The 26,243-nt window shown below is 41.9% G+C and overlaps 1 protein-coding gene and 1 non-coding gene across 3 annotated transcripts in view; one reads left to right on the top strand and one right to left on the bottom strand.

Annotated features, from left to right (window-relative positions):
* Positions 1 to 109, bottom strand: LOC132415598 (U6 spliceosomal RNA). The gene has a single exon (XR_009517320.1). It is a non-coding gene; the product is annotated as a U6 spliceosomal RNA (small nuclear RNA).
* Positions 1 to 26,243, top strand: part of SMG6 (SMG6 nonsense mediated mRNA decay factor) — a 236,582-nt gene that overhangs the window by 178,843 nt on the left and 31,496 nt on the right. The gene's annotated exons all lie outside the window — the stretch shown is intronic.

The following is a 26,243-nucleotide window of genomic DNA, read 5'->3' as shown; positions in this document are numbered from 1 at the left end:
AAAAATATGGACCATATCACAAATTTGCACATCATCCTTGAGCAGGGGTCATGCTAATCTTCTCTCCATTGTTCCAGTTTCCACTATATGTGCTGCCAAAAACGAGCACTCCTCATGGTATTTTGATTGGAATTGCATTCACTTTAAAAATATCCTTGGGGGCTTCGCTGGTGGTCCAGTGGGTAAGACTCTGGGCTCCCAGTGCAGGGGGCCTGGGTTCAATCCCTGGTCAGGGAACTAGATCCCGCATGCATGCCGCAACTAAGAGTTCACATGCCTCAATTAGTCCGCATACCGCAACTAAAGAAACCCTCATGCCACAACTAAGAGGCCACATGTCACAACTAAAAAAAGATCCCACATGCTGCAGCAAAGATCCCGCATGTCGCAACTAAAAACCAATGCAGGGACTTCCCTAGTGGCGCAGTGGTTAAGAATCTGCCTGCCAATGCAAGGGACATGGGTTTGAGCCCTGGTCCGGGAAGATCCCACATACCATGGAGCAGCTAAGCCCGTGCACCACGACTACTGAACCTGCACTCTAGAGCCCGCAAGCCACAGTTACTGAGCCCACGTGCCACAACTACTGAAGCCCGCGCGCCTGGAGCCCGTGCTGTGCAACAAGAGAAGCCACCGCAATGAGAAGTCCATGCACCTCAACAAAGAGTAGCCCCTGCTCACTGCAACTAGAGAAAGCCTGCGCGCAGCAACAAAGACCCAACGCAGCCAAAAATAAAATAAATAAATTTATTTTAAAAAAAAGCCAGTGCATCCAAAGTAAATAAATAATAAATACATAAATAAAAATTTTAGAAATAAAAATATCTTTGAAGAAAATTTTACATTGTTACAAGTTTTCTTATTAGGTCGTAGTAGTCTCTGGATATCAGTTCTTTTATGTCTCCACGTTTTTTCATTGATTTTCTTGCTATAATGAATGGAATTTTTTCCATTCCACCTTCTACGTAGTACTTGGGAAAAGCTAACATTTATATTCAGCTATCACATCAAATTCTCTTATTGATTCTTTTTTTAGCCAATCACTTATTTCTTTCATTAATTTATGTGATGTGTTTTTTCTTTCTTTTTATTTTTTATTGAAGTATAGTATAGTTGAATTACAGTGTTGTGTTAATTACTGCTATATAGCACAGTGACTCAGTTATACATATATATACATTCTTCTTGATATTCTTTTCCGTTATGGTTTATATATAGTTCCGTGTGCTATACAGTAGGGCCTTTTTGTTTATCCATTCTATATACACCAGTTTGCATTTGCTAATCCCAAACTACCACTCGTACCCTCTCCCACCTCCCTCCCCCTTGGCAACCACTAGTCTATTCTCTATGTCCCTGATTCTGTTTCTATTTTATAAATAGGTTCATTTGTGTCGTATTTGAGATTCCACGTACAAGTGATATCAAATGGTACTTGTGTTTCTCTTTCTGACTTACTTAGTATGATAATCTCTAGTTGCATCCATGTTGCTGCAAATGGCATTATTTCATCCTTTTTTATGGCTGAGTAGTATTCCATTGTATATATATGTACCCATCTTCTTTATTTATTTACTTATTTTTAACAGATCTTTATTGGAGTACAATTACTTCATAATACTGTGTTAGTTTCTGTTGCACAACAAAGCAAATCAGCCATATGCATGCACATGTCCCCACATCCCCTCCATCTTGAGCCTCCCTCCCACTCTCCCTATCCCACCCCTCTAGGTCATTGCAAAGCACTGAGCCAATCTCCCTGTGCTATGCTGCTGCTTCCCACCAGCCAACTATTTTATATTCACTAGTGTATGTATGTTGATGCTACTCTTACTTCACCCCAATTTGCCCTCCCACCCCATGTCCTCAAGTCCATTCTCTATGTCTGTCCCCTTATTCCTGCCCTGCAACTAGGTTCATCAGTACCATTTCTTTTTTTTGTTGTTAGATTCCATATATATGTGTTAGCATACGGTATTTGTTTTTCTCTTTCTGACTTACTTCACTCTGTATGACAGACTCTGAGTCCATCCACCTCACTACAAATAACTCAGTTTTGTTTCCTTTTATGGCTGAGTAATATTCCACTGTATATATGTACCACATCTTCTTTATCCATTCATCCATCGATGGACATTTAGGTTGGTTCCATGTCCTGGCATTGTAAATAGTGCTGCAACGAACATTGTGGTAAAAGAGTGAAATTAGAACACTACCTAACACCGTACACAAAAGTAAACTCCAAATGGATTAAAGACTTAAATGTAAGACCAGACGCTATAAAACATGTAGAGGAAAACATAGGAAAAACACCCTTTGACATAAAGCACAGCAAAATCTTTTTTGACCCACCTCCTAGAGTAATAGAAATAAAAACAAAAATAAACAAGTGGAACTTAATTAAACTTAAAAGCTTTTGCACAGCAAAAGAAACCATAAACAAGACAAAAAGCCAACCCTCAGAATGGGAGAAAATATTTGCAAATGAAACAATAGACAAAGGGTTAATCTCCAAAATATACAAACAGCTCATGGAGCTCAATATCAAAAAAACAGTCCAGTTAAAAAATGGACAGGAGACCTAAATAGACTTTTTTTTCTATGATGAAATAGACATTTCATCATACACATGGCCAAGAGGCACGTGAAAAGATGCTCAACATCACTAATTATTAGAGAAATGCAAATCAAAACTACAATGGGGTATCACCTCACGCCGGTCAGAATGGTCATTATCAAAAAAGCTAGAAACAATAAATGCTAGAAAGGGTGTGGTGAAAAGGGAACCTTCCTACACTGCTGGTGAAAATGTAAATTGATACAAGCACTATGGAAAACAGTATGGAGGTTCCTTAAAAAACTAAAAGTAGAACTACCATATGACCCAGCAATCCAACTACTGGGCATATACCCTGAGAAAACCATAATTCAGAAAGAGACATGCACCACAATATTCATGGCAGCACTATTTACAATAGTCAGGACATGGAACCAACCTAATTTCATTCTTTTACATGTAGCTGTCCAGTTTTCCCAGCACCACTTATTAAAGAGGCTGTCTTTTCTCCATTGTATGTTCTTGCCTCCTTTGTTGTAAATTAGGTGACCATATGTGCGTGGGTTTATCTCTGGGCTTTCTGTTTTTGTGCCAGTACCATACTGTCTTGATTATTGTAGCTTTGTGGTATAGTTTGAAGTCAGGGAGCCTGATTCCTCCAACTCCGTTTTTCTTTCTCAAGTTTGCTTTGGCTATTCAGGGTCTTTTGTGTTTCCATACGAATTGTAAGATTTTTTTGTTCTAATTCTGTGAAGGATGCCATTGGTAGTTTGATAGGGATTGCATTGAATCTGTAGATTGCTTCAGGTAGTATAGTCATTTTCACAATGTTGATTCTTCCAATCCAAGAACATGGTGTATTTCTCCATCTGTTTATGTCATCTTTGATTACTTTCATCAGTGTTTTATAGTTTTCTGAGTACAAGTCTTTCACCTCCTTAGGCAGGTTTATCCCTAGGTATTTTATTCTTTTTGTTGCAGTGGTAAATGGGATTGTTTCCTTAATTTCTCTTTCTGATTTTTCATTGTTGATGTATAGGAATGCCAGAGATTTCTGTGCATTAATTTTATATCCTGCAACCTTACCAAATTCATTGATTAGTTCTTGTAGTTTTCTGGTGGCATCTTTAGGATTTTCTATGTATAGTGTCATGTCATTGACAAATAGTGACAGTTTTACTTATTCTTTTCCAATTTATATTCCTTTTATTACTTTTTCTTCTCTGATTGCTGTGGCTAGGACTTCCAAAACTATGTTAAATAAGAGTGGCAAGAGTGGACATCCTTGTCTTGTTCCTGATCTTGGTGGAAATGTTTTCAGTTTTTCACCATTGAGTGTGATGCTTGCTATGGGTTTGTCATATATGGCCTTTATTATGAGGTAGGTTCCCTCTATGCCCATTTTCTGGAGAGCTTTTATCATAAATGGGTGTTGAATTTTGTCAGAAGCTTTTTTGCATCTATTGAGATGATCATGTGGTTTTTATTCCTTAATTTGTTAATGTGGTGTATCACATTGATTGATTTGCATATATTGAAGAATCCTTGAATCCCTGGGATAAATCAAACTTGATAATGGTATATGATCCTTTTTTTAAAAAATAAATTTATTTATTTATTTTAAATTTATTTATTTTTGGCTGCGTTGGGTCTTTGTTGCTGTGCGCAGGCTTTCTCTAGTTGTGGAGAGCAGGGGCTACTCTTTGTTGTGGTGTGTGGGCTTCTCATTGCAGTCATTTCTCTTGTTGCAGAGCACGGGCTCTGGGTGTGCAGCTTCATAGTTGTGGCATGTGGGCTCAGTAGTTGTGGCTTGCGGGCTCTAGAGCGCAGGCTCAGTAGCTGTGGCACACAGGCTTAGTTGCTCCGCGGCATGTGGGATCTTCCCAGACCAGGGCTCGAACCCCTGTCCCCTGCATTGGCAGGCGGATTCTTAACCACTACATCACCAGGGAAGTCCCTGTGTATGATCTTTTTAATGTGCTGTTGGATTCTGTTTGCTAGTATTTTGTTCACTACTTTTGAATCTATGTTTATCAGTGATATCGGTCTATAATTTTCTTTTTTTGTGATATCTTTTTCTGGGTTTGGTATCAGGGTGATGGTGGCTCCATAGAATGAATTTGGGAGTGTTCCTCCCTCTGCAATTTTTTGGAATAGTTTGAGAAGGATCGGTGTTAGCTGTTCTCTAAATATTTGACAGAATTAGCCTGTGAAGCCATCTGGTCCTGGACTTCTGTTTGTGGAAGATTTTTAATTATGGTTTCAATTTCATTACTTGTGATAGGTCTGTTTATATTTTCTAATTCTTCCTGGTTCAGTCTTGGAAAATTGTACCTTTCCAAGAATTTGTCCATTTCTTCGTGGTTGTCCATTTTATTGGCATATAGTTGTTTGTAGTAGTCTCTTATAATTCTTTGTATTTCTGCAGTGTCAGTTGTGATTTCTCCTTTTTCACTTCTAATTTTATTTCTGTGCGTCATCTCCCTTTTGTTCTTGATGAGTCTAGCTAAGGGTTTATCAATTTTGTTTATCTTCTCAAAGAACCAGCTTTTAGTTTTACTGATCTTTGCTATTGTTTTCTTCATTTCTGTTTCATTTATTTCTGCTCTGATCTTTATGATTTCTTTCCTTCTACTGACTTTGGGTTTTCCTTGTTTTTCTCTCTCTAGTTGCTTTAGGTGTAGGGTTTGATTCTTTATTTGAGATTTTTCTTGTTTCTTGAGGTGAGATTGAATTGCTATAAACTTCCCTCTTAGAACTGCTTTTGCTGCATCCCATAGGTTTTGGGTCGTTGTGTTTTTATTGTCATTTGTTTCTATGTATTTTTGTTGTTGTTGTTTCTATGTATTTTTTAATTTCTTCTTTGAGTTCTTCAGTGATCTGTTGGGTATTTAGTAGTGCACTGTTTAGCCTCCATGTATTTGTGTTTCTTATAGTTTTTTTCACATCTTCTTTATATGTGATGTGTTAAATTAATGTTTTCTAAACTTGACTTGTCATTTTCTTACTGGGATGAACACTATTTGGGAGATATATATATATATATAATTTTTATTTATTTATTTATTTTTGCTGCATGCGGGCCTCTCGCTGTTGTGGCCTCTCCCGTTGTGGATCACAGGCTCCGGACACGCGGGCCCAGCGGCCATGGCTCACAGGCCCAGCTGCTCCGCGGCATGTGGGATCTTCCCAGACCGGGGCACGAACCCATGTCCCCTGCATCGGCAGGTGGACTCTCAACCACTGCGCCACCAGGGAAGCCCTTGGGTTATATTTTAATGGTCTGCTACATTTGATTTGCTGTGGTTTTACCTAGGATATTTACATCCATTTCCGTAGTGGGCCTGACCTCTCTTTTCTGTCTCTGCTGTTTTTTCTTTGAGTGTTGGAGTATTTGGGTGTACTGACTTCATACAAAGAAATGGGAAGCAGCTTTTCTTTTTCTGTGACCTGGCAAGTATATAGTGTGTATTACTTAAAGAGTCGTTCTTGACTCTCTCTCTCATACTCTACCTTCAGCCTCTCAGCAGTCGTCTTTCACTCTACCTTTGTAATCTGTACAGAATCCAGCCATTTAACCATTTCTAGTAGTACCACCCTTATCCAAAATGTTACCTTCTCTTGCTTAAACTATTACTACAGGCATGTTGTGATCTTTGTCCCCCTTCAGTGTAGTCTCAGCACAGCAGCCAGTGTGATCTTTTCAGAGGTAAGCTGGATTGGTTAACACCCACTGCCAAGCCCCTTCAGAGCCCCTGTCTCACTCATAAAAGATTTCAAGCCCTTACCAAGGCTTACATCCTTTCTGACCTCATCTCCTGCCACTCTCCTATTCACTTATTCTTCACTGGTCAAACTGGCCTGCTCATTCTTTAATCATGCCAAACAACTCATGCCTCTGGGCCTTTGCACTTCTGTTCTGCTGTTACCCCCCTGCATAGTTTACTTCCTAATGTCCTTCAGATTCCTGTTCATGAGCCAGCCTTATCAGAAAGTTCTTTACCAGTAATCTATAGAAATGAACAGTCTACCCCAGGCACTCTCTGTCCCCTCACTGGACTTTATTTTTCTTCTTAACACTTACCATCACCTACCTGACAATTGGTTTTTGTTTTGTTTTTGCTTTGCCTATTTATTGTCAGAAAGTTCTTTACCAGTAATCAGAAAGTTCTTTACCAGAAAGTTATCAGAAAGTTCTTTATCAGAAAGTTCTTTACCAGTAATCTATAGAAATGAACAGTCTACCCCAGGCACTCTCTGTCCCCTCACTGGACTTTATTTTTCTTCTTAACACTTACCATCACCTACCTGACAATTGGTTTTTGTTTTGTTTTTGCTTTGCCTATTTATTGTCCCCCACTAGAATGTAAAAACTGTGATTTTATTTACTGTATTACTCCCCAGTGTTTAGAACAGTGCCTGGAGAATGGATCCCTCCCCATACCGTTAACAAATATTATTGGCTGAATAGGTAAATGAACTGAAGGAACTTACCTATAAAGTCATCTCAGCCTCTAATAGTTTTGGAAAGAAAACCTTTGACACTTCCTGTTTCTGTTTCTTTGTTATGTGTTTTTTAAGATTTCTTAGTTCTTGCATCAAATTTTTAGGCAGGATTATTGAGATATAACATAAATACATATAATAAATAGTTCAACAGTTTTAAGTGTTCAGTTAGATGAGTTTTGACAAAAGTATACAGTAGTGTAAATATCACCACAATGAGGATATGGAACATTTTTATCACTTCTTGTGTCAATTTTGTTGACTGACATTATCCAGAAAATCATCCATTTCTCTAAAATCTTCACATTTTAAAAAAATATTTTTATTTATTTATTTATTTTGGGGGCTGCGTTGGCTCTTAGTTGCAGCACGCAGGATCTTTCATTGCAGCGTGTGGCCTCTGTTGCAACATGTGGGCTTAGTTGCCCCGCAGCATGTGGGATCTTAGTTCCCCGACCAGGGATCGAACCCATGTTCCCTGCGTTGGAAGGTGGATTCTTAACCACTGGACGACCAGGGAAGTCCCTTCACATTTTTGATATCTCTTCACTAATTTAAAAATTAGGATTTGTTATAAATCCGCTTTCCATTTCTAATTTAATTTCTGTGTTCTTTGATTTTTTTCTTAAATTTGTTAGCAGTATGTGTTTCTTAGTTTATAAAAACTAGCTTATATTTATTGTCTTTAATTCATTAATTTTTATTTGTATCTTTATTTTCTTCTTCTTATTTTTCTTAGACTTGTTTTGTTCTCCTACTTGTGTTGGATCTTCTGTGTTCATTTGTTTCTTATTAGTTTACTTAAAAGCTTTATGGCTTTGAATATGAGATTACTAATACTTTGGCCACATTCTGATTCATTGAGATGTGTACTGTTCTAATGACCATTTTCTAAGTAGTCTTTAATTGTCATTCTGATTTTTTCTCTTTGATTCTAAAGTTATTTGGGAGTTTTGTTTTTATAGTTGGATTTCTTAAACTTTTGTTACTAATTTCTACTTTGGGGTTTTTGGGGGTTTTTTGTTTTTTTGCGGTACGCGGGCCTCTCACTGTTGTGGCCTCTCCCGTTGCGGAGCACAGGCTCTGGACGCGCAGGCTCAGCAGCCATGGCTCACGGGCCCAGCCGCTCCGTGGCATGTGGGATCTTCCCCGACTGGGGCACGAACCCGTGTCCCCTGCATCAGCAGGCGGACTCTCAACCACTGCGCCACCAGGGAAGCCCTACTTTGGGGTATTTTTAAAGATTTAATTTATTGAGATGAAATTATATGAATTTATATAACATAAAAATTAACCGTTTAAAGTGAAGAATTCAGTGGCATTTAGAACATTCATAGTGTTGTGCAACCAACACCACTATGCTCATGGCATTTTAATTCCACTTGTTTATCTCTGATTTTTAAAATAAAATACCTTAAGTTCTTTTTCTCTACTTATCAAGTAGAACAATTAAATAGGATAGAACTGTTTCTCATTTTAGTTAGGATTATGTTCAGCTGTAAGATGCAGAAAATCCCCAAATAACAGTAACTTAAATAAGATAGAAATACATTTCCCTCTCAAAACCAGAGGTTTTCTGGTTTGGCACTCCGTGGTGTCATGGACCAAGTTTCTTTCTATTTTGTTGCTCTGCTATACATGGTTTTCATTTCCAAGGACCCCTCATAGTCTAAGATGGCTATTGGAATGCCAGCCACCTTATCTGTATGCAAGCCTGTGCGAAGTAGAAACAGTTAAAGAAGGAAGGCAGTTAAAAAAAAAAAGAGATGTCTTTTTCTTTTAAGGGCCTTTCCTGGGAGTTCATGCACATTACTGCCTATATTCTGTTGGCCAGAACTGAGTCACGTGGCCAAACCTAGCTGCAGTGTAGACTGGGAAATATTTTTATTCTAGGTAGACCATATGCACAGCTAAAAATCAAGAGTTTTATTACAGAGGAAGAGAAGGAGAGCAGATAATGGGAAACAAGTAGCAGTTTCTGCCACGCACCCCCGTGTGTAAATGTAGGACTTCCTGCTTCCTCCTTTTCTTACCACGTCTCCATTTCCTAGTTAGTATAGGTATCAGTGAGATTTTAGATAATAGTAGCTATTTATTGAAGGTTTACAATGTGCCAGGATTTAATCTTCCCAACAACTCTACCTGTGTAAGTACTGTCATTATCCCCATTTTATAGATGAAGAAAAATGAGACGCAAAAAGTTCAGGTTTTTAACTAAGGTCATATATCCAGTAATTCAAACACATGCTGTAGGTCCAGATTAACCACTATATACTCTCAACTCTATTATCATTAAATGTTTTTACAGTGTGTGTACAGTGTGTGTACATTGTGTATCTTTTCTCTGAAGAGTACTTTTTGACATTTGCACTGTTTAAGAATCCTATTAACATCACTTTTATAGAATTAAGTATCTTTTACTCTTTTTGCTTTATGCCATTTGTTGTTTTGTTTTGTTTTGTTTTTTTTTGCGGTACGTGGGCCTCTCACCACTGTGGCCTCTCCCGTTGTGGAGCACAGGCTCCGGACGTGCAGGCCCAGCGGCCATGGCCCACGGGCCCAGCCGCTCCGCAGCATGTGGGATCCTCCCGGACTGGGGCACAAACCCGCGTCCCCTGCATCGGCAGGCGGACTCCCAACCGCTGCGCCACCAGGGAAGCCCCGCCATTTGTTTTTTAATACAATTTATCTACTATGTTCCTGGGTTTTGTTTGGTTAGTTTTTGTTGTTTTGGGTTTTTTTGTTTTTACCTTTTACTGTTGAAATTTCCAGACTACAAGAAAAGTAAAGAGAATAGTTTAATGAATCACCACGTAAATTAAACAGTTGTCAACATTTTGCCAATATTTTTTCAATCATTCTCTTTGTCCCCCTGCCAGATTTTTGTTCTTGGAGGTTTTAAATCAACTTCCATTCATTATAACTGAAAATACTCAGTAAATATGTCTAACTTGTAAGGCTTTCTTTCTAGCATAACATAACATTATTATACATAACAAAATTAATAATTTGTTAATATCATATAGTCTGTTTTCAAATTCTTCAGATTATCTCCAAAATATCATTTCACAATGGGTTTGTCGGAATTAAAATCTAAGCAAACTTCATACTTTGTGTTTGGTTGATATGTCTCTTAAGGGTCTTTTCATGTGTAACAGTTCTCCCACCTCCCTTTTTAAATTTTTATTTATTTTTTTTAACATGTTTATTGAGGTATAATTGCTTTACATTGTTGTGTTAGTTGCTGCTGTATAACAAAGTGAATCAGCTCTACGTATACATATATGCCCATATCCCCTCCCTCTTGCATTTCCCTCCCACCCTCCCTATCCCACCCCTCTAGGTGGTCACAAAGCACCGAGCTGATCTTCCTGTGCTATGCGGCTGCTTCCCACTAGCTATCTATTTTACTTTTGGTAGTGTATGTATGTCCATGCCACTCTCTCACTTCATCTCAGCTTACCCTCCCCTTCCACCCGCTGTGTCCTCAAGTCCATTCTCTACGTCTGCGTCTTTATTCCTGTCCTGCCCCTAGGTTCTTCAGAACCTTTTTTTTTTAGATTCCATGTATATATGTTAGCATACAGTATTTGTTTGTCTATCTCTGACTTCCTTCACTCTGTATGACAGACTCTAGGTCCATCCACCTCACTATAAATAACTCAATTTCGTTTCTTCTTATGGCTGAGCAATATTCCATTGTATGTATGTGCCACATCTTCTTCATCCATTCATCTTTTGATGGACCCTTAGGTTGCTTCCATGTCCTGGCTATTGTAAATAGTGCTGCAATGAACATTGTGGTACATGACTCTTTTTGAATTATGGTTTTCTCAGGATATATGCCCAGTAGTGGGATTGCTGGGTCATATGGTAGTTCTATTTTTAGTTTTTTAAGGAACCTCCATACTGTTTTCCATAGTGGCTGTATCAATTTACATTCCCGCCAACAGTGTAAGAGGATACCCTTTTCTCTACACCATCTCCAGCATTTATTATTTGTAGATTTTTTGATGATGGCCATTCTGACTGGTGTGCACCTCTCTTTTTTTCTAAATGCCTTTTATTTGTTGAAGGTGTTCTTGATTTTTTTTTAACAGTGGTCTCAATTTTTTTCTAATATCTTGTTATACTGGGATACATATTTAAATAGTATTTTTTCTGAAAGAAAAATGTTTATTATGTTTCTAAGTCTTAGTTTATCTGAGAATGTCTGTCTTTTGCCCTTCTACATGAATGGGGCAGTTTGGGGGCACAAAAGTCTGAGGCCAATCAGATTTGTGTGGGGTTTTTGTTGTTTGTTTGTTTTTTTGTTTTAATGCTTACAGGATTATTTTTTCTCATTGTCCTTGGAAACTAAAGACTGAACCAGGGTATGTCTGGGTCAAGGATGGCAAATGTCTGATAAATATGCTTTCATTCTCTGCCAAAGACAGGCATTAATAATTGATCACAGAACTCTTTCCCATTGAATACAAGTGAAGTTTCAGATTCATTTAAAAAAAAAAATAAAACAAAGCCCCCAAAACCCACTTTTTTTGCCAACTCTAATGAAGGTGTTGGTCTCCTGTTATTAAGTTTCTTAGCATGTCCTTTGAATATTCAGGACTTATTCACTCAGGAAAGTTTACTTTTCCTTTTTTTTCCCCCCCTTTCCTTTCTCATTTTTTAAAATAATTGCTCTTCTCCTGTCAGTCTTGATCTTTCTGGAATAGCTTTTAAAGATTAGGGTTCTATTTTCCCATCTTTACTCCCCCCACCATTATTTTCATCTCTATATTTTCTTTTGTATTGTAGAAGAGGCTCAACGAAGTCATTCGTTTCACTAATTTGGTTCTCTATTACTATATTTAACTGCTGCTTATAGCCTTACCTGTATTTTTTCCTGATCATTTTCTAATATGACTGCCAAAATCTAGATTGAAATGCAGTTTACTCTGTGTGTTTTTTTTGTGTGTTTTTGTTTTTTACTTTTTTATTGAGGTTTAACCTTCATTAAGTAATATGCACTACTTTTAAGTTTGAGCTCAGTATATTTTTACATATGGTTATATGTATACGTATAGCTGATTCACTTTGTTATACAGCAGAAACTAACACAACATTGTAAAGCAATTATACTCCAATAACGATGTTTAAAAAAATGTTCATCTGTATTATTAATAAAAGATATTGTTGAATATGACTTATACCTATTTCCAAAATTGCATGATCTGAATTAAAGAAATATCCTGCAAACAAAAAAAAAAAAAGACATGCTAACTGCCACCCAGCTCAAGATACAGAATATTTCTCAGATCCCAGCAGGCTCCTTTATGCCCCCTCTCATTAATACTCTCCGTTACACAGGTAACAGTTATTCTGATCTCATTCACTATCCATTAGTTTTGCCTGTTTTTGAACTGTACATAAATGGAATCATATAGTACATACCCTTTGTTTGTCTGTTTGTTTTTAAAATATTTATTTATTTATTTGGGTGCACCAGGTCTTTGTTGTGGCACACGGGACCCTTAATTGCAGCGTGCAGAATCTTTAGTTGCAGCGTGCAGAATCTTTAGTTGCAGCATGCAGGATCTAGTTCCCTGACGGGGATCAAACCTGGGCCCCCAGCATTGGGAGCTTGGAGTCCTAGCCAGTGGACCACCAGTGAAGTCCCCCCCTTTGTTTCTTTTGTTCAACACAATCTATGAGAGATTTATTCATGTTATTACATGTAAGAGTAGTTCATTCCTCATTATTGCTGTGTAGTATTTTGTTGTATAAGTACACCACAGTTTACTACTTCTACTATTGATGAAAGTTTGTTTCTTTTACCAGTCTTGGCTACTATGAATAAAGCGGCCATGGACATTTTTATGTATGTCTTTTGGTGGACATATGCTCTATTTCTCTTTGATATATACCTAGGAATGGGATGGTTAGGTCATAAGGTAGATGTATGTTTAACTTCAGTAGACAATGCCAAGCAGATTTCCAAGGTGGTTGTACCAATATACATGACCGTCTGCAGTATATGAGAACTTCAGTTGTTCCACATCTTTCCTTTGCCAACTCTTGGTTTTGATTTTGGTTTTGGATTTCATTTTAGCCATTCTGGTGGGTGTGCAGAAGGATCTCATTGTGATCTTGATTTTCATTTCCCTGGAGAATAGTGATGTTGAGTACCTTTTCTTCTGCTTTTGGTCACTTGGATATCCTCTTCTGTGGAGTGCCTGTTCCTGACTTGTGCCCGTTCTCCTTTCGATGGCTTGTCTTTTTCTTATTAATTTATAGAATAATTTTAAAAATATTCTTTATATATAAGTACTGTGTTGGATATACATTTATGTGTTAAAAATACCATCTCTCGGGCTTCCCTGGTGGCGCAGTGGTAGAGAGTCTGCCTGCCGATGCAGGGGACACGGGTTCGTGCCCCAGTCCGGGAGGATCCCACATGCCGTGGAGCAGCTGGGCCCATGAGCCATGGCCACTGAGCCTGCGCGTCTGGAGCCTGGGCTCCGCAATGGCAAGGGCCACAACAGTGAGAGGCCCGCATACCGCAAAAAAAAAAAAACAAAACTCTGCCTTGGCTCATGTTTTCACTTTTTTTTTTAAAATTTTTATTTATTTATTTATTTAGGCTGCATTGGGTCTTCATTGCTGCGCACGGACTTTCTCTAGTTGTGGTGAGTGGGGGCTACTCTTTGTTGTGGTGTGTGGACTTCTCACTGCAGTGCCTTTTCCTGTTGCGGAGCACAGGCTCTGGGGGCACAGGCTTCAGTAGTTGTGGCACGTGGGTCAGTAGTTGTGGCGCACGGGCTTAGTTGCTCCACGGCATGTGGGATCCTCCCGGACCAGGGCCCAAACCCGTGCCCCCTGTATTGGCAGGCGGATTCCTAACCACTGCACCACCAGGGAAGCCCCCATGTTTTTACTTTTAATGGTGTCTTTTGATACACACAAGTTCTTAATTTTAATGAAGTCAAATTTATCAATTTTTTTCTTTAATGATTAGTGCTTTTTGTGTCCTATTTAAGAACTATTTGCCTACAAGATCATGAAGATATTCTTCTGTTTTTTTCTTCTAGAAGTTGTATTATTTTACCTTTCACATTTAGGTGTGTAGTCCATCTCGAATTAATTTTTGTTTTTGGCATGAGGTAGAGACAAGGTTAATTTTTTTCCATACAGATATCCCATAGATTGAGCACCATTTATTGAAAGATCAGTTTTCCCCACTGACCTGCAGTGGTGGCTTGTCATACGTCAAGCGATTATATATGTTTGGGTGTATTTGTAGACTTCCTGTTCTGTTCCAATGATCTTATTTATCTGTCCTTGTGCCATTACTGTTGCGTATGAAATTGAAAGTTTCCAAAGTTTTCACAATGACTGTTCTAGAGGGATACTTATTCCTTAGATTGGTATCCTTCTGTTCAATTTAATACCTTTTTGCACGTTAGGTGATTTTTTTTTCCATCCTTTTTTTAGGCAGTCTATACTTGTTCATATTGAGATCTCAGATGGATGTCTGTTAAGATTTTCAGGTGCAGATAAAAGGAAAAGAGGAACATTTAATTTACACTGCGGGCGTTAAATACTCCTAGAGGAGTGTAGAAAGGAAACTAGAGCTAGAGATAGTCATGGCAAGGAGCTAAACCCTCCGTTTGCTGTAATAGACCAACTTAGTGTTCTCATTCTGGGGTTCTTGCCTCTTTAAGAAGCCAGACTCAGCTCTGTCTTCCTCCTGCCTCATGCGGCCATCCACACCAATTGTAAGCCAGCAGCCTGTAAGTTTCTTCTGATACCCTGGTGGGATTCAGTTGTGCCCTTCTAAGTGTGTCAGAACCCACCTTGGCTCTTGGCCTAGTTGCTCCAAGGAAAGGGCATCAGTGGGGTATGGCTGCTGAAGTCTCATCTATGAACCTATCAAGCAGGCAAAGGGTTGAACATCAGTTGTTCTTTTCTCATTCCAGTCCCATCTGCAGTTTGTCTTGTAGAAAATTCCTCATAGTTTCTGGTATGTGGTTGCCTAGTACCGATATATACTTTCTATCTTTTTTTTTTTTTTCAGTCATTTCAGTGGAAAACTGGAAGGGTAGACAAAATAACTAGATGCATGTACTTAAAGCCATTCTAATTACAAGTCAGTGCTAGTGTGGAGGTTCCTTAAAAAACTAAAAACAGTACTTCCCTGGTGGCGCAGTGGTTGAGAGTCCCGCCTGCTGATGCAGGGAACACGGGTTCCTGCCCCGGTCCGGGAAGATCCCACATGCCGTGGAGCGGCTGGGCCCGTGAGCCATGGCCGCTGAGCCTGCGCGTCCGGAGCCTGTGCTCCGCAACGGGAGGGGCCACAACAGTGAGAGGCCCGCGGACTGCAGGGAAAAAAAAAAAAAAACTAAACTAAAAACAGAACTACTATATGACCCGGCATTCCCACTACTGGGCATATACCCTGAGAAAACCATAATTCAAAAAGAGACATGTACCCCAGTGTTCATTGTAGCACTATTTACAATAGCCGGGACATGGAAACAACCTAAATGTCTATTGACAGATGAATGGATAAAGAAGATGTGGTACATATATATAATGGAATATTACTCAGCCATAAAAATAAATGAAATTGGGTCATTTATAGAGATGTGGATGGACCTAGAGTCTGTCATACAGAGTGAAGTAAGTCAGAAAGAGAAAAACAGATATCATATATTAACGCATATATGTGGAAATCTAGAAGAATGGTACAGATGAACCTATTTGCAGGGCAGGAATAGAGAGGCAGACGTAGAGAACGGACGTGTGGACACAGGGCGGGAAGGGGAGGGTGGGGTGAATTGGGAAATTAGGTTTGACATAAATACACTACCATGTGTAAAATAGATAGCTGTTGGGAAGCTGCTGTATAGCACAGGGAACTCAGCTTGGTGCTCTGTTACGGCCTGGTTGGGTAGGATGGGGAGTGGGAGGAGGTCTAAGAGGGAGGGATGTGTCTGTGCATATGGCTGATTCACTTCACTGTGTGGTAGAAACTAACACAACATTGTAAAGCAATTACACTCCAAGAAAAAAAATAGTTTTTTAAAAATGAGTTTCTTTTCCTTTTTTTTTTTTTTTTTTTTTTTTTTGCCACACCGTGTGGCATGCGGAATCTTAGTTCCCTGACCAGGGATCAAACCCATACCCGCTGCTGTGGAAGCACAGAGTCCAAACCACTGGACCGCCAGGGAATTCCCCCTTTAAATGAGTTTCTAGGCTTCCACGTTGAATACTTTGAAAGTCTATTCATTTTATGAAGGTGAGCGTTGGTCTTTCTGTGTTGGATCTCAGCTCTGCAGCTTGGTATCTCCCCACCCCCTGAAGCCTGAATATGAGTAGAACCATAGCCCAAAGGCCCAGTAAGCTGCACTGCAGAAGGTGAAGACAATGACAGATACCCAGAATGAGGTAGGAGAGAGTGTTTCGAAACTCATGAGTTTCAGACGATCTGCTTGTATGCCTTTATTTAATAAAAATGCCTCATGGCTTTTCTTGCCAGTTGGACAAGAGAAACTGACCCTGGGATTCGGAATGACCCAGAATTTTGTGCTCTTGTGGAGCCAGAGCCCTTTCCCAAGCCAGCTTGTTGCAGACCCAGCTGGGGAGCAGGGACTGTTTCCTATATTCTCTGTAACTCTAGTGCTGCTTGTAATTCCCAGGAATTGGTAAGTAAATAAGAGTACACATTTAGAAGTTTGGGGCTTTTTACGCGTAGCTTTTCTTGTTTGTTTTTCCTTGTAATGTAGCTAAAGCATGTAGATTTTCTAAGTTTTATTTTATTTTTTATTCTCTTGTGGAAAAAACAGTAATTAAAAATTTTTTACGTTGTCATTCAAATACAAGAACCTGGAATAGACCCCTCAGTAATATTTTTTGAAGAAAGAAGCAATAAGAAATTTAACCAGGAAGACCCTAAGCTTCAATTGTAAAGATACCTCCTTTCTCCAAAAATTAGGCCTGATCGGGGTTCAGACCCACTTATACGGAATGGGAAGGGATAACTCAACGACTAAAGACCTTGGCACTTCTATAAGAAATTTAAATAACAGACAGACATACAGAGATTCGTAAATATGTGCTTGGTGCCAGCTAAACCACAGAGAAGATGCTGCATTTGTGGTCCAGGGAAGTTAAATATTTGTGGTCAACTTAAAATTCAACATAAAACTCTCATCTGTGATGGAAACTATCCAGAAACTGCATGGAAGGCGTGCGAGCTGCATGCGCTCTCAAAGGCCTCTCCTCTCACTCGGCTGAGCTAGGAGAGCCTATGCCCCTTCCTTCACACCGCATAGCTGGGAACCCTTGTTAGGAGAGGAGGGGCTCCCTGGCGCTCTGGTTACCTGCCCAAGAAGGTACCCAGAAGGTAAGGCCCTCTCTGCTTTGTGGCTCACTCCTTCACGTCTGATCAAATGTCACTTTATCCAGGAGACTTTCTCTGTCCGTGTTAGATTAAAGAGCAATACTGTCCCCTACCCTGTTACTCTCTGTCCCTCTTACCCTACGGTATTTTTTCCCTAGTACTTCCCACTACTTGTCCTGTATTTGTTTGCTTGTTTCTCAGTTTCACAAGAATGTTAAGCTGCATGACAACAGGAACATCATTTTATTGACTGCCGTATCCCTCGTGTCTTAAATAAGCCCTACTGTGCATAGCAGATGCTTAATAAATATTTATTGAATGAATTCAGTAGAATACTTGAAACTGTTTTAGGAAGTACTGTTGCAGGAGCAAGGAGTTATTGTACCCTGACCCCTGGAATAGGGTACTGTCACACGGCAGAACCCCAGACTGTGAGATCAGCCTAGAACACCTCAAACATCCTGCCGTTCTGTGGTATCTGCAGGTAACCCCTGATAGGGAGACTGGCACTGGCAGACAGTGCCAAGCCTGCAGATGCGCCAAGCGCCTCTTGCCGTAACACCTGGGTTATGTGTAATTAACGCAATTTAATTTTCGCATCAAAAAGTGTTACAGTGTTTGTTTCTGGCCTTCAGATTTGTTGAAGACCCTCCTGATGTTAATTGCTCTGGTGTGGGAGCCCTTTCCGGGCAGCATGCAGACTGGAGCGCATAATGGACTTTCACATTCTTTTGGGGTATGTAAAGGCAGTCCCCGTTGCCCAGCCTATTGTCATTTGAGACCCTGCCTGCTTGAGGGGTCTGTTGTTGCTGACCACTCCCAGGCCTGTTGGGCCTGATGGTGACGGACGGACTTTACTGATGAACAGTTTGTCTTCTGTCTGCTTTTCTTTGCTGCCTTTGCTGGGTCTTTCAGTCATCCCAACACAGAGAAATTCTGTTGGAATAAACATGGTTGGTTTTCTGGATCTGTTCCAGAACCTTGCTGTTGATGATCTTTAGCATTTGGTATGAAATGTGCTTCCCAAATGATGTTGATGATCTCTAAGATATGCTGTTAAGTGGCAACGTGTATCACCATTTATATAAATGTATATAAAAGGTATAGGTCCGGGACTTCCTTGGTGGCGGAGTGGATAAGACTCTGGACTCCCAATACAGGGGGCCCGGGTTCGATCCCTGGTCAGGGAACTAGATCACACATGCATGCCGCAACTAAGAGTTCGCATGCCACAACTAAGGAGCCGGCGAGCTGCAACTAAGGAGCCCACCTGCTGCAACTAATACCTGGCACAACCAAATAAATAAATGAACAAATAAATATAGGTCCATAGTTAATCATACATGGCAGTATATGCATAAATATCTCTGCAGGCCACACCAGAAACTGGCAACAAGGCTGGGAAACAGAGGCTTTAGAAACCAGAGGTGGGAAGATTGTTTTTAAAATTCAGCCACATGTACTCTCTGGTTGGTTGGTTGGTTGGTTTTTACCATGTGCCTCGTGTTTAAACTACATGTTACTGAACAGCTTCAGTTTGTCCTGGTACTTGAAGCCCAGGTGCCACCATATCTTCAGTGCCTCCTAGAAGAGATGCTGTCATTGAACTTCTTTTCTTCTTTGTCAGCAGCAAGAATGACTTTAGGCTAAGTGACAGGATTCAGTGACAGGATTCAGTTTTAGCTCTGTGTTGTCAATTTAAAAAAAGTTTGGGCTGTGTGTAGGCTTCCCTAGTACAGGCTGGTACAGAAATTTTGTCTCTCTGTCTTATCAGTACAAAGCACTGAAACTATACTAAGTAGTTTATAATTGTGTGTATGTCTTTCTGTGTGTGTGCTTCAGAAGTTAAGTAAACAGCATTCAGAGTTGTTGGCTTACTGTCTCTAAGCCTGTCTTAGACTAATGACTTGGAAAGATTTAGTGAAGAATCAGAAATAGACTCTATCAGCAGCTTTCTGATCTCTTTTTTCAAATCCTGTGAGGATATGCTACATAGGCTTGGCGATCAGGAATGGATCAGATGAGATACCATCAATGTTAATGCCATTTTGCCAGAATGACCTGCAGAAAACTCTGGTTAAAAATCTAGTTGCGGGCCTCCCTGGTGGTGCAGTGGTTGAGAGTCCGCCTGCCGATGCAGGGGGCGCGGGTTCGTGCCCCGGTCCAAGAGGATCCCACGGGCCGCGGAGCGGCTGGGCCCGTGAGCCATGGCCGCTGAGCCTGCGCGTCCGGAGCCTGTGCTCCACAGCAGGAGAGGCTGCAGCGGTGAGAGGTCCACGTACCGCAAAAAAAAAAAAAAAAAAAAAAATCTAGTTGCGAATCATAGTCTTCATTCTGCTCCGTTCTGATCATAAGAAAACTCCGTATGGGTTATTTATTCCGTCTGGGCTTGAATTTACTCTCTGTGAAATGGGGATGAGAATAGTCCCTTCCTAAGATTTCGGTAAGGATTAAATGAGATATCATAAGTGAAAATACCTATATTTTAAAAATAAAAGTCTCTCTCAGTGTGTATATGTTCTTTATAGTGATTGGAGGGGGCAGTTAAGAAGACTCCAAAGAAACGACCAGGTTCAGTCCAGTTCTGCACCAGATTCCTATATATCTTCCCAGATCGCCCTGCAGTTTCTGTTGCTGTTTTCTGTAACTCATAAGGATTCCCTCAGATCCTCCACCATCTCCCTTTTCCACTCTTTCAGCTCTTGCCATTACCTTGTGGCTTTGGATGTTAAAAAACTGTTGGATTTGCCTTTTAGGCTAGGATACAGGCCCAGCAAGAAATTAGGCAGAATTCAGGTAGTTTTTCAGATGGCAAATCAGGTGTGCTTACAGTTATACTATCCCAGGATTCTCGTGTAATGGACACCCACAAGTGAGGGTTTGTGAGCCTTGAAGGAGAACAGCAGAACACCACTTAGGAAATAAAATCACACTGTCCTGGGTGTTCCAGCACTTCCCATGCTGGCCTCCTTTCTGCAGTCCCACCCTCCTCTTCGCCCTGGCACATAGTCCCATGAACATGCCACCTGCCTTCTCTTGTCTCTCTGGCCCCATCCTTTGGCTGCTCAGTTTATTTTTTCCACATCCTAACCCTCTTCCAGTTCCAAACTAAATAACTCCCACAGATGGCTTGTTCCATCAAAGCTGTTTAAGAACACAGGACAGTGAACTGGGGTCCAGAGGAGCTGCCAAAGTCCAAGGCTGCCCTTCCCACAGAGGCCCAAGACAACGTTGCCATCAGCTCCCTAGCAGTCCACAGACCGTGAGCAGAAAGGCTGGCAGGTTGGGTGGTGGGATGTCTCTTTAACACTATAATCCTCTAGCAGCTAGCAACCAGTTCTCACTTAGATTCACAAGTTAGAACTGGAGCCGGATCCACTGCGCTCCATTTTCCACAGGAGGCAGAGCACTTTGTAGTTGGCATTTCTCCCCCACGCTTTTACAGCATGGAAACCCAACAGGAAGTGGCAGTCCCATTTGTGTTTTGGATCGTGGTTTGAATCCTTACTGAACCTCTTTGTGAACTCTTGGAGAGGTCTAGATCCCTGCTCTGCCTGACCTGAAGGGCAGTATTCCCAGCTGTCAGCACATCCTTGGGAAGAGGGTGAACTTCGGACGCCTATTAGAAATCCTGCAGATGAGAGAAGACCCAGAATTTCACTCTTTCTTTCCTGTCAGCAAGGACATGTAAGTTTCCTGTCTGCCTTGTCATCAGCTTTGGAACACTTTTCTCCTACATTTCCCCATGTACACAGTGGTCTGCGAGCTTCTTCCCCCAGTCATCATCCCAGCACTTGCCTTCCCTCTGTCATAATCAGACGGGTGTGGTTAATTTTGACCTCGTGACAAGCGGCCTTTTCCTTGTCCTCGCCGTTATTCCTGTGGGACTTACGACCTCTCTGGTCATGGTCTCCCTCTCTTTCCCTTCCTTCTCCTTCTTCCCTCTCTAACTGCAGCCTTTGTAAGTAGATTCCTCCAAGGTCACTGAGGAAGGGCAGTGTGTGCCGTTTGCTGCTGTGCGAGTCTCTTTTCCCTCGGTAAGCCGAGTTCCCTTGAGAGAGCCCCTCCCTTCCTCCGTTAGAAGCCATGTTGGCGGCTTATCTGCTTGAACGTGGGCATAACAGGGCCAGGCACGATGGCATTTGTGGAGTGGTCTGGCCAGACGAAGGGAACTTAACTCTCAGCTGGGGAGAGCAGGCAGTTGAAGAAGCTTCCCCCGGAAAGAGCAGAAGAGAAGGAAAGAGAAAATTCTGTGGCAGGGAAGTACTCCCTGAGAACTCAGTCAGGAATCAGCATCGCCTCCCTCATCCTGGTCTTTCTACTGAGAAGGAAACTATTGTTCTTTCTCTTCCCTGCCTTCACATATTGCTCCAGGATCAAGGATTACCAGATGAACAACGCACCCTGTTGCTCTCACAGTAAAAGTTTCTCAGATTGATGGATTTGTGGAGCCTTTGGGTGCCAGGTGGAAGGAGGGAGCTTTGACTTCCTTTGTCTTGTCCCCATGCTCTCTGATGGACTTTCCTCTTTACAGTCCATCCAGAGTCCAAGACTGTGTAGTGCAGAGAACTTTCTGGGGACACTCATGCGTAGGTTTTAGCTTGGCGTCCAGTAGTGACGAGTTTCCCATATTCGTTCAGCTCATCAGCTGACCAGGTGAGGTCTTATCCATGCCGTGTCCAGGGAAATGAAATGAACTGGATGATAGAACTCCTTTTAGGCCAGGTACCCTGGGAAGCTTTTGATTTCAGTATCTCTGTTCTCGCCCGTAGCTTAGCCAAGCGCCCATTTGGTTCGTGTTCATCTAAATGTGAATTCATCAGAACTGTTTCTCTTGTCCTGGGGGCCGGCCCTTGGGCTAGTGCTGAGCTGGTGGCGGGTGGGGGTTGGATATACCCTATAGTAAAAAGGACTTGAAGTAGGTCCCTTTCTCCAGAAGTACCATTACTTACGGAGAGGCTACAAAGTATAATGGACTGAGCACAGACTCTGGAGTAAGACACATGTGGGTTCAAGTCCCCGTTTTACCACTGACTGGACGTTTGTTTCTTCCAAGCTCCAGTTTCTTCTTCCTCTTTCTATCTCCCAGGATTACTGTGATAATCAGATGAAATAGCATAATGCCTAGCAACCATCAGCCGCCACTTCATCTCCACCACAGCTTTCCCAGAAAAGTGGGATATTTCAGCCACCGAGAAACTGCAGAAGAAGTAAAGCGCTGACTTGTTCCGCATGCCACTGCCCTGAACCTTCTTAACGGGTTTCTTGCGTGCTCATGCGTTTTTGTTTCTAGAACGTTCCCTGTCCTGACTTTGTTCAGTTTTCTTTTTCACTTGTGAGAACTTCTCTCATGATCAGTACCCAAGGGCTTTAGAACGTCTGGACGGTAGTTCTCCTAGAAGGCAAGCCTGTTTCCTTTGTGCCATCCCAGAGGCCTTGCTGGCCGACTGATCTCCAGAGACCACTCCTTACCTCTTTGCGCCTTGGCTTTTCTTAAGGGGCCCTTCCTGGCTTCAAATCTGGTGACAAGCGATCCAGAAACCTTGTCCTCAGCCTCTTACAGGGCACACTGGTTGGGCTTGTACCCTCCAGGTGGCCTGGAGGGAGCTGCAGGGTGTCAGAGATGGCCATGGGAAAGAAACAGCTCACAGAAAGAGCACAGCGCATGAGCCAGCGGTTCCCACTGCCTGCTGGAGCAGGCTCAGTGAGGCCGCTGACAAGAGTCTTCAGAACACTAAACAGGTGATTAAAACATCAGTATAAGTCTTTCCAAATCTCACAGAAAGCCAGAAACTTAGTTTGGACACCAACAGAAATTTTCCGCTCTGGAGCTCTATAAACTGGTCTGCTATTTCTTCCTCTGCTCTGTGGCCAGAGGGGAGCTCTGTGCTAATGATTCCATGAAACCCTCCAAGTCTTCCTGAGTGGCTTATCGTATGAGAAGAACCTATACCACCTTTTTCCATCATGAATTATCTCCAGGCTCTCACTGTTAGTTCAGATTCTGAATCTTCAGCCCTTCCTTCCAAAAAGGCCAAGCTCAGCTCTTGGGCACTGTCCCCTGTGACAGAGCTGAGCTCCAGCATCCAGGTCAGAGGCAGAATCGTCTTTCCTCTCCTTTCCAAGATGACTGCCCAGAGTCATAGAAACCTTTAAAAATGGAAAGAGATCTCGAGAATCACCTGCATTTTGCAAACAGGGTTCGGTAATTTGCCGAAGATGACACGGGAGAGCATGAAGTGAACGTTCCTCTAGACCCTGCTTTCCCTAGACCTGTGGCAGGTCAGCTGCCCAAGAGAAGTGCGGCAAGCCCAGAAGGAGTTCCGTCTTCACAAGGTCAGCAGCAAGAGGCTGCCCCCCTTGAACTTATGATCAGCTCTTTTCCCTTGTGGAGATTGTGAGAGTCTCTGCCCGAAGCACAGGCAGACGCTCTGGACCCATCGAGAGCTGTGGGCAGCCGGAATGCTGGTTAGGAGCAGAGGCACGTTCCAGCCCCTCCACTTAGCGGCTGCCTGAAGTTGAGTGAGTTACTTAACTTCTCTGTGCCTTGATTTCCTCATCTGTAAAATCAAGGTATTGACAGCACCCACCTCCCGGGGCTCTTGTGTGGATTAGAGGAGGTGGCGCATGGCAGCTTGTGGCACAGCGCCTGGCACTGGCAGCCGTTCGCTCAGCGTTAGCCACGGCTGAGGAGGGAAGAGGGGCACGCGCCGGGTTTTGTTGTTGTGCCTTAGAAGCCCCAGCGGTGCCCTCGCAGGAAGTGGCTCTGGTGAGGTGGCAAGAACACAGGCCTACGAGGTCATTGCATCTGGCTTCAAATCTCATTTACCTTATTTTTTCATCTCTTGTCATGATCTGAGTGTAACAGTATCTGCTTTGTAAGGTGCTGAGGATTCCTGGATTCCAAAATTGCCATGAAAAACGCAGCGTGCGTTTTTGCACCTTAGCTAGAGTTGCACTTGAAGAGTGGACTAAACTTGTGACCGCCTTCACTTAGTCTTCTAGCCTTCAAAGCAGTGATTCTACAACTTCAGTGTTCATAAGTACCTGGAACACTTACTGAAAGTACACATTCTGGGGCCCTGTCCCCAGAACAACTAATTTATTTAGTCCAAAGTGCTGTCCAGGAATCTGCATGTTTAACAAGCTCGCTGTGTGATTCAGATGCAGGTGGTTTTTTAAATGCTTTTTAGTGCTCATAGGTGAAGAAAGGGGAACTGATATTTATTGAAGTCCTTCTATATGCCAGGCATTTGGCTTACTTATACCTTATCAAACTATAAATAGACTTCAGCTAGCTTTAGTTAGCAAAGCTTGTCTTGTCTCCAGCCATGAGGCGTGGACCACTTGAGACTCAGGACTCTAGATGGAGGACCTGAAAATACAACTTAAAGTGGCCTCACACCTCAGCCCTAATCTCAGATTTTCTCTCACCATATTTTTAATATGCTGTGGGGATTCTCGAGATACAGGTATAATTTTTTTCTCAGAGCGTGACATCAGTGCTTTGAAGAAGATAAGTCTCACCTCTTGCTGAGGTGTGTTGTACCTTGCCCTGGGGCAGCAGCCTGCAGTTAAGACAAGGCAGAACATGCCCAGAGCTTGGCTTCTTGTGGTATCTTATTTCAAACTAGAAACTCTGTAGGCAGCCTGTCAAAAGAGAGCACCATTCCTTATGGAGCCTAAGTCTCCGTGGGGAGCATCACTTGAAGCAGAAAGAAGCATCTCTGAGTAGCCTGTCCAGGTGTTCACATTGCACAACACAAGGAGTGTGATTCACGGTATACAGTGTGGCTGGCACCCCCTCCATGATCACGATGTCCTCTGGGATCGTCCTAAGGTCCCAAAGCTGCCGTCAGCCTCCCATGATCAGTCATCCACGTTGTCCGACTACCCATAGTGTATATTAGATGCTGCAGATAGACTTTTCTTTAAATACACACACACACGTACAGATTACAGTGCCTGTCCTCAAGGGTCTTACTCAGGAGAGAAAACAGGACAGCTTCATAGGAGAAAGAGATTGCGAAGCATAAACAGATCAGATTTATGGATGTCATGAACTTCAGAAGGAATACATTCTCAGATGACAAATGGAGGATCCAAAGAGAACTTGATAGGCTACAATGAAAGAAGTAAATAATTACATGAACTCAAATATGAATAAATGTAAAATCCTACTTTATCCAGAAAGTCAGCTGCACACAGCAAGTAGCATGCAGCACAATACTAAATAATAGGGGTTTTTTATAGCAGGGGGAGACCTCAGTGAAGGAAGGTTATAAAAGGAAATGGTTGCTGGAGGGCTTGCTCACAGTTGGGGAAGATATTATTTAGCCACATGTGTGAAAACACTTTGGGGATTTGTTGATTAAAAGCTCACAATGTGTCATTAGGGCAAAGTGGTGAACAACAAAATGTATGCTTTTTGGCCTACTCACAGAGGTGTCCAGAAGAGAACGAGGAGGAGCTGTTTGCTCTGTTCTCTGCTGCTAAGTCACATGTGGGCGCTCCCTCCAGGAGACATTCGTCTCAGTAAAAGTCTTAGTGAAAGAATAAGCAGGATGTTAAGGAGACACTTGAAGTGAGGAACAGTGGAAGGAAGTGGGACCGTTTAGCCTAGAGAAGGTATAACATAGCAGACTTCAAAAAATTGGAGGCCACTCAGGTGGAAGCAGAGTTAGAGTTGTTTGTGGCCCAGAGAACAGGATTAGAAGCACTGGAGGCAGATTTGGGCTTAAAAAGGGATAGACCTTTCCACTGATGAGAAAAGTCCAGAAGTGGAATGGGTTCCCT

Source organism: Delphinus delphis, chromosome 19 (genome assembly GCF_949987515.2).
Source record: "Delphinus delphis chromosome 19, mDelDel1.2, whole genome shotgun sequence".
NCBI classification, from domain to species: domain Eukaryota; kingdom Metazoa; phylum Chordata; class Mammalia; order Artiodactyla; family Delphinidae; genus Delphinus; species Delphinus delphis.
This window is presented reverse-complemented; position numbering and strand designations above follow the sequence as displayed.